Here is a 9,351-nt window from a genome sequence, read left to right on the forward strand (position 1 = left end):
TTGGATGTATTTCAAAAATAAAATCACTATCCAATGATTAAATAGAGATGCAGAAAGCAAGCCTAAAGGATAGCAAGCTATATATAGAATTTTCTTTATACATTGTGTTTATTACAATGGCTTGCTAGATTTTGGCAAACCTAAGACAACCATACTGAAATCTGTCAAATGCCATAAGAGGAGATTTAATATGTTTCTCAATTGATCTCCAAAATTGTTTTTATTCTATGCCCCTTGTCGTCTCGCCACAACTACTTCCTACTGCTTGAGAGTGTCATATTCCCTCATGACTATAAATTTGCTGATTTTCTCCACTCCTTGTAGTATTGCCATATCTCTCCTTTCTCTATTTTTTGAGTTCTTACTTCCTCTTCCTTTCCCATGTCATTTTTCTCTTACTCTTCTTCCTTCTTTTTCTCCTTCTCCTCTTCATCCTTCTCCTCCTCCTTTATCTCACCAAAGTTATCTTTTTTTGCATACCCAATTTGTTTCCTAACAGACCGCCTCATCATAAATAATTCTACACCTTTCTGTGCAAATTTAAGGCTATGTTTTTATTTTTCTTATGCCATCAATCACTGTCTCTCTTGGGCTACAATTTCTTACATAGACATGTGCCTCTTATCCATGATAATGTAGGTTTGAAGGAGATTTACTGTTTCATTCACCTTTTTTCTTTAGTACCAAGCCCCAAAACTTTCACATGTTTAGTCCTTAACAAATATTTGCTGAAATACATCCACTGAATATACATAGTAGTTCCTGGCAAGATAGGCTCACTAAATGAAAGATTCATGTTTTTTTAATAAAATAAATAAAATTGAATATTTCAATTTATAGAGAAAAGAAACTAAACACTAATGTGGAAGTGCTAGCTAAAATTATGTTTCCACAGTGGATTCTAGTTAACATTAACAGCTTGGGGAACTGAGGTGAATCAATTTTTTTTCTGATTAAGAGAGTTCATAAGAGCCACAAGAAAGAAAAACAATGCCTCCACTTGGATTAAAAAGAAACAGTGAAATTATTGGTAGAGATGGGGACAAATAAAAAACAGTGGAGGGAAGGTCACAGTGGAAGATTAGAAGTGAGAGGCAGAATACTTATGTTGATAAAGAAAACCATAAAAGTTACAGGTAAAAGGGTAGGATGAAATGATAACACGAGTGACAAAAAGAATGTAAGTTAAAAAGCACAAAATGAATGCTACATTGTTTTAGCATAATTTAAATGAATAGAAACTGAAGTAAGGCAAAATTACAAAGATATGATACTTTGGTTTAATTCTTTTATTCTAGAGCAAAGACTGCCTAATATAAGAGAAAGATAAACGAGAAGAAATATCATTCATAACTATGCCACATTTAAAATATTTAACCTTGATTAAAACATCAGAAAATGTGTGAATAGAAGACTACTAGCCCCTATTACCATTTGGCATATCACTATTCACTTAATTTTTTGTATTTCTTTGCTCTTTACTCTGACTTCTTAACTCACTCCACTCAAAATACTTGTATACTGTACCTTTTGGAAGTGCTCTACCCCAGAAACAGCAAACTCTATTTTATGCTAAATTTTTTTTGGAAGCAATATGACGACTTTCACACCATAAGAGGAAATTAGGTCGTCTAAGAATCTGCCATATAGATTGTTTTCCTCTTAAATGGCAGCATTTATTATCCAATATTTTATATAGTTCAGAGTTAACAGAGGTGCCCTTGCTCCCCATAGCTTTTATAATTCATTATTTTTCACTCTTTTATTGATAATAGTTTCTATTCCTGTGATGCCCCTGCCCACTCCTTTGATGCCCACTTGGCTATAAAAAATTCCCTCTCCTAGCAGTTATTTGTCAATGTCTTGATTATTCTCATTCATCAAAACCTTCACACCTGACTTTTCCTTTTTCAAACCAACTCTTCACTTATCAACTCAAGCTACATTTTTATCTTGGATGTATTCAATGTTCACATGGATGATTATCACTTATTCTGCCTATTGGGTTATTTACCTCCTTTTTCCAAAGGATCTTTCCCAGGGAGAAAACATACCTCGATCTTCCAATAAAGATTAGTAAAATCCTAAATAATGACTTCCCTTTACATGTCTTCAGTTAAATGGATCACATGATCATACCTAACGGCAAGGAAATCACAGAAGATGAGGATTTTTAATTGGAAGCATCATCATGCTGAAAAAACTTAGAATCCTGATGTGCAGAAGAAGAGAATGGATACAGGATAAGCAATCAGCAGAATCTGTGAGACCATCTACTTTCACATCTTAGAGTTTGTACTACTGATATACTTTCTCTCTTAGATATACCTCAACTATTTAATTGAGTCTTTCCTTTGTCTTTTAAGCATTTTCACATCTGTTCCATTTATATAAAATAAATCCCACACTCAAGCTACATTTCTTCTGAAACTACATTTTTTTCTTGCCTCCATTTGCATTCAAACATTCCTGAAAAGGTTGTTGAATCAGAATATCTATGTACTTGGTCTTCATTTATTCACAAGCCTAATTCAATTAGGTTTTACACTCACTCTAATGCAGGAGCTCTCACTGAATTTATCAGTGTTATCCATGTGTCCCAAAGCCACACACAACTTTTAATTCTCTTTCTTGACCATTTTTACCTCTTGACACTATTAACCACTATCTTAAAATAATCTCTTCCTTTGACTTCCTTAGCAAAAAAATCCTGAGTTTTCAACTCACATCTCTAGCTTCTGCATCTCTTTTTATTCTCTTTTACACAATCCTTACATTTTTGGTTTTTTTCAAAGTCACACTTTATTTCCAGCTATATTATCTTCCTAGACCATCTAATACTTTCATATGTTCACAAACATTTACTTAACTACTTATTCAGTGCCTAACACTCTTTCAGGTACCAGAGACGGAACAATGCCTACAAAAATTTGTAATCTCATGAAGTTACATTTTAGCTTGGGAAATGGCTAATGCACAAGAAAATTAAATAAAATATATCACATATTACAAAGTGACAAGCATCAAGGAGTAAAAAGAAACCAGGGACATGGAATAGTCATTGTCAAGACAGAAGAACTGAACTTTTAGAGGAAGTAAAGAAAATACCTCAAAGAAAAGGTGATATTTGAGAAAGTTGAAGAAGATAAGAGAATGGAGCTATGTGAATGTCTAGGAGGAGATAACTGAAGTGAGGAACCTGGAGGACGTATTAAAGGAACCATATAAAGAGCTCCAACTGAATTCCATCAAAAGGTATTAACTTCTTGAATGAATAAATGAATCATAAGTAATCTTCATGAGAAGAGACATATATCAAAATACTTTATAATCAGTGAAATATATTTTATTTAGATTATTTTCAGTCATTCTTTCATTTGTAATAAGCACTCTCCTTTTATACTGTAATTAAATCTGAAATATAATTAAAACATTAATATAATAAAAATGCCAAAGTATAAATATGAACATGAATATGAAATAAATTTATAAAATATATTAAATATAATTAATGTTACAGCTTAGTAACACTTCTAGATTCTGGGATTAAAAGAAGAAAGCTATATAGGAAGACCACAGTAGTTTACAGAGTGGGTTTTAAATACTTAATCAAGTCATACACATATACTATAAAAACTTGGAAAGATAATTTTGAATTCTTATTATGCTCCACTCAGTTTCTTCTCTCCATCTTCTCTCTTTACTGTCTTGTAAGTATGTTTTGGCGACCATAAAAATAACCCTAGATTTTCTACCAAATAATTTAAGAAGATATTTCTGTATGAATGAGGTTATTGGTCTCTTTGATGTTCTGCTCTTAAATAATTTTAATCATAACTCTCTATGCTGCTGATGATTTCAGCCAATGCTAAGGTTAGAGCATTTTGGCCTAGATATATCTTGCTCCCTGAAGTTCAATCAATAGCTTATTTTGTCACTCCTTGTCACTTAGTAAATTCCAGAGGATCAGTTGTAGCGTGGTTAGTCAATGGCCTCGGTTATTTTTGTTGGAATCTTCTGTTTCTATAAGGTTATAAAAGTTAACAAAGCTGGGGGTGAAGGGGAAACTGAGACGAAGCGAGAGAGTAGCACAGACATATATGTACTACCAACTGTAAAATAGTCAGTGGGAAGTTGTTGTATAACAAAGGGAGTCCAACTCGAGGATGGAAGATACCTTAGAGGACTGGGGCATGGAGGGTGGGGGGGACTCGAGGGAGGGGGAGTCAAGAAAGGGAGGGAATATGGGGATATTGTATAAAAACAGATGATTGAACCTGGTGTACCCCCCCCAAAAAAAAAAAAAAGTTAACAAAGCAATGAGCCCTATCAGCTGGAAATCAGTCTGGCTTTTCCCTTCTATTAGCGCATCCTCTATGTCTCATCATTGCTCCAAGGGACTGAGTAGCAGTAAGAGAAAAGAGAATCCACTGAGACTAAGGCTAAGATCTTCTCTCCATCTGACACATAATTTCATTATTTAACTTAAAGTAAAATATATCCATTATTTATATGCAAGGTTTTTGTGATTTTTACCTATAGTTTTTAGAAAGAAAAAAAAAAACACATGAAAGACTGTGAAAACGGACTATTTTAAAACAACAGTAGCCTGGTAGGAGTTAGGGGGACCGTCTATATATTAAATAAAGAATATATATGGTGTCAAGAAGAATACTGAGGTAAGTATATAATATATGTAGTAATGCAACCTCCTCACACTTATCTCCAGACTGATAAAGCCACCAAAGCTGCACAGCATTCACACACTTTTTAACCACAGTCTAACTATAGGATCATGAACTAATTTACACTTTTGTAAATAAAACAGTTTATTAAACTCTTCTTGAATTATCTTATCTTAATTTGCATGTATATATATCCTGCTTTGATCTTTAAAATATCTAAGACATAAAATAAAATTTGGGACATCAACAAGATGGCAAAGAGGAAGTCCTGAAATATTCTGCACTTCATGGACACACTTATTTAGTGACAATGCACACAACAGTTCCTCTTGGGAGAAATCCAAAAACTAACTGAGAGGCTCCTGAATGCTGGGTGAGCACAGAACCAGCCACATCAAAGCTGGTAGGCCCTTCCACCATCTGAGGACACAGGAAGAAGGTGCCTTCTATGAGGAAGCGGGCCCTAACCAGATTCCAAATCTGGGGGTGCCAAGATCCTGGACTTCCCAGCCTCCAGAATGGTGGCACAGTGGTTAAGAATCCATCTGCCAATGCAGGAGACACAGCTTGATCCCTGCTCCAGGAAGAGCCCACATGCCATGGAGCAACTAAGTCTGTGCATCACAACTGTTGACCCTGTACTCTAGAGCCCATGAGCCACAACTATTCAGCCCACGTGCCGCAGCTACTGAAGCCACGCATCTAGAGCCTGTGCTCCAAAATGGGAGAAGCCACCATGAGGAGAGGAGCCCATGCACCACAATGAAGAGTAGCACCCCAGCTCACCGCAACTAGAGAAAGCCCATGTGCAACAACGAAGACCCAACACAGTCAATAAATAAATTAAATAAATTTTTAAAAAGTACTCTTAAAACCAAATTGAGAGACTTCCCTGGTGGTGTAGTGGTTAAGAATCCACCTGCCAATACAGGGGACACAGGTTTAAGCCTTGGTCTGGGAAGATCCTACATGTCTCAGAGCAACTAAGCCCGTGCGCCACAACTACTGAGCCTGCGCTCTGAAGCCTGTGAGCCACAACTATTGAGCCCATGTGTCACAACTCCTGAAGCCCACACACCTAGAGCCTGTGCTCCACAGCAAGGGAAACCACTGTAATGAGAAGCCCGCATACCACAACAAAGAGTAGCCTCTGCTCACCGCAACTAGAAAAAGCTGGCATGCATCAATGAAGACCCAATGCAGTAAATAAATAAATAAATAAATAAATTTATTTATTAAAAAAAAAAAGCTGGTAGGAATATTTCATCATGAGTCCTAGCAGGGCACAGCACCATGCTATTGAAACGAAACTTCCAGTTCCCATATTCTTCCTGGGGAGGTAAGGAAAGGACTAGACCATAGGTTCAACATTAAGATTATGCTGGGAGCTTCCTGAGCCACTGACTTCTGTCTCATCTGTTTTGGAGCTTTAATGAGACCTGGGATACTCTAAATGTTGGGGACCATTGAGAACAAAACCTGTTGTTTGAACTGCCAAACTAACACATGCCACCCCACACACCCAGCTCAGCAGAAAGCAAACAGGCAAAAAGAAACCCAGCCCCCAGCTTCTCCCTGGGAGAAAAAAAAAAAAAAAAAGTATGTCCAATGCTCTGATATTTCTGGCAGTTACCTTAGATACTGGATTCTGTCATGACTGTCTTAGAGCACTGATGAGACCCAGCATAGTCTAGATGCCTGGGAGCCACTGAGAACAATATGACAGTTTGAACTGGCACGAAGTTTTGAAAGGCTGCTCAGAATCTCTGGCTGGGACAATTGGTGTGGGTCTTATCTCATGCAAGACCAGTATATGAAGACTGAGAAAAGTGATTGTATTGTCTAATACAAAGAATCCAAGAAAATGAAAAAACATGAAAATATGTTCCAAGCAAAAAAACACAATAAATTTCTAGAAATTTACCCTAATGAAATGGAGGTATATAACTTACTTGAAATAAAACTTAAAATAAGCCTCATAAAGAAACTAAGTGAAGTCAGGAGAACAATGCATGAACAAACTGAGAATTTTAGCAGAGATAGAGTATATTAAAGAGTACCAAACAGATATCATAGAGTTGAAGGACAGAATAATTGGACTCAAAAATTCACTAGAGGTGTTTCCTAGCAGACAAGATCAAGCAGAAAAAAGGATCAGTAAACTCAAAGAAAAGACACTGGAAATTATTCAATAAGAGGAGCTAAATGAAAAAACAGAATCAAAAAGAATGAAAAAAGCTAAAGGGAGATATGGGATGCCATGAGAGGATCAATAGAGAAAGATGTAGTAAGAAGCTATTCAAAGAAACAGTGGTCCAAAACTTCCAAAATCTGGAAAAGGAAATGAACCTCTAGATCCAGGAGCCCAATGATTACCAATAACTGAAACCTGGAGAAACTTACAAGACACATTACAAAAAAATGACCACCATTAAAGACAAAGTCAGAAAGCAAGTAAAGTGAAATGTTACATAGCAAGGAATCCACATGAGAGTATATGAGGGTTTCTCATCAGAGATACTGTAGTCTGGGGAGGATGGGAAGGATAATGCATTCAAAGTGATGAAATAAATACTGCTAATGAATAATACTATTCCCAGAAAAACTGAACTTCTAAAATGAAGAAGATATAAAGATTTTCCCAGAAATGCAAAAGCTGAGTGAGTTTATTACTCTTAGACCCGACTTATAAGAAATGATAAAAAGAATTCTAAGTTGGAAAAAAATGCTAAACAGCTATACAAAAGCATGTAAAAGTATAAAAATCATTGGTAAAGGTAAATATAAAATCAAATACAGAATATTGTAAGCAGTGGTGGATAAATCACTTAATTTTAGTATAAAAATTAAAATACAAAAGTATTAAAAATAAATATTACTAAAATATTTGATGGATACACAATATAAATCATGTAAATTTTGTTATCAATAACACAAATTTGGGAAGGAAAAAGAAACACATAGGGTTTTTGTATGCTATGAGATTGTTATCAGCTTGTTATCAGACTGTTATAACCATTTTATGTAAGCCCCATTATAATCACAAGAAAAACTGATAGAATATACACAAAATAAAAATAGAAAGGAATCAAAGTATATCAATACAAAGAAATCAATGAAACACAAAGGAAAACAGTAAGAAAGAAAAAAAAAGGGACAAAAATACTATAAGGCAGACATAAAACTAACAAAAATGGAAATAGCAAGGCATTCCCTATCAATGATGACTTTAAATGTTAATGAATTAAACTCCCCAATCCAAAGACATAGAGTATCTGAATTTGTTTTTAAAGCAAAACAGGACACAAATCTCAAGATCCAACTATATGCTGTTTTCAGAAAAAGCTCTTTATTTATAAGAATACATATGAACTGAAATTGAAGGGATAGAAAAAGACATCCATGCAAATGGCAGCCAAAAGAAAATAGGGCTGATATTACTTATATCAAACAAAATAAACTGTAAGTCAAACACTGTCACAAGAGATAAAGAAGGATATCATATAATGATAAAGGGTCAATTCACTAGAAAGGTACAATTATAAATATATATGTATATTGCTCCCAACATCATAGCATCTAAATGTACAAACCAATTTATTAAAACTGAAGGGAGAAATAGACAGCAAAACAATAATAGTAAGAGACTTTAATATCTTTCAGTAATGAATTTAATATCCAGACAGAAAAATCAATAAGGAAACAGCAGGCTTGAAAAGCACCATAGACTGAAGGACCTAACTGACATACACAAAACATTCCACCCCACAGCAGCAGAATATACATTTTTCACATGCACACATGGAAATTTCTCCAGGATAGATAACATGTTAATTCACAAAATAAGCCTTTAAAATTTTAAGAAGATTGAAATCATATTAAGCATATTTCTGATCATAATGGTATGAAACCAGAAATAAATTACAAAGGAAAACTGGTAAATTCACAAACATATAGATATTAAATAAGTCATTCTTGAACAACAAATGGGTTGAAGAAGAAATCAAAAGAGAAATTAGGAAATATCTCAAGACAAATTAAAATGAAAACACAACATACTTAAACTTAAGGGATGCATTAAAAGCAGTTCTAAGAAGAAAATTATAGCGAATGCCTATATTTTTAAAAAATCAAATAAACAATCTAATTTACACCTCCAGGAAGAACAACAGACTGAAAACAAAAAGAACAAACAAAGCCAAAGTTAGAAAAAGGAAGAAAATAAAGAGATTAGAGCATAAAAACTTAAAAAGAGCTAAAAAGACAATTAAAAAGATCAACGAAACTGAGAGTAACTTTTTTGAGAAGATAAACAAAATTGACAAACCTTTAGCTAGACTAACCAAGAAAAGTAAAAAGGAGTATTCACTTCATCAGTACCTATTACAAAATTGGAATGATACACAGAAGATTAGCATGGCTCCTGCACAAGGATGACATACAAATTAATTATTTGATATTTTTAAAAAAGGAAAAGAGAAAGGAGAGAAAACTCCAATAAATAAATTCAGAGGTGAAAGAAGAGACATTACAAGTGCCACCACAGACATAAAAAGGATCATTAGAAACAAGCATGAACAATTATACACCAACAAACTAGATAACCTAGAATGAACAGATGGAAACATATACCCTACCAAGCCTGAATCATGAAGAAATAAAAAGT

The 9,351-nt window shown here is 34.5% G+C and overlaps 1 non-coding gene across 1 annotated transcript; it reads left to right on the forward strand.

Annotated features, from left to right (window-relative positions):
- Positions 1–9,046: 9,046 nt before the first annotated feature.
- LOC130847293 (U6 spliceosomal RNA) lies at positions 9,047–9,149 on the forward strand. The gene has a single exon (XR_009052069.1). It is a non-coding gene; the product is annotated as a U6 spliceosomal RNA (small nuclear RNA).
- The last annotated feature ends 202 nt before the right edge of the window (positions 9,150–9,351 follow it).

The sequence above is a fragment of the Hippopotamus amphibius genome, chromosome 2, assembly GCF_030028045.1.
Source record: "Hippopotamus amphibius kiboko isolate mHipAmp2 chromosome 2, mHipAmp2.hap2, whole genome shotgun sequence".
Classification (NCBI taxonomy): Eukaryota; Metazoa; Chordata; class Mammalia; order Artiodactyla; family Hippopotamidae; genus Hippopotamus; species Hippopotamus amphibius.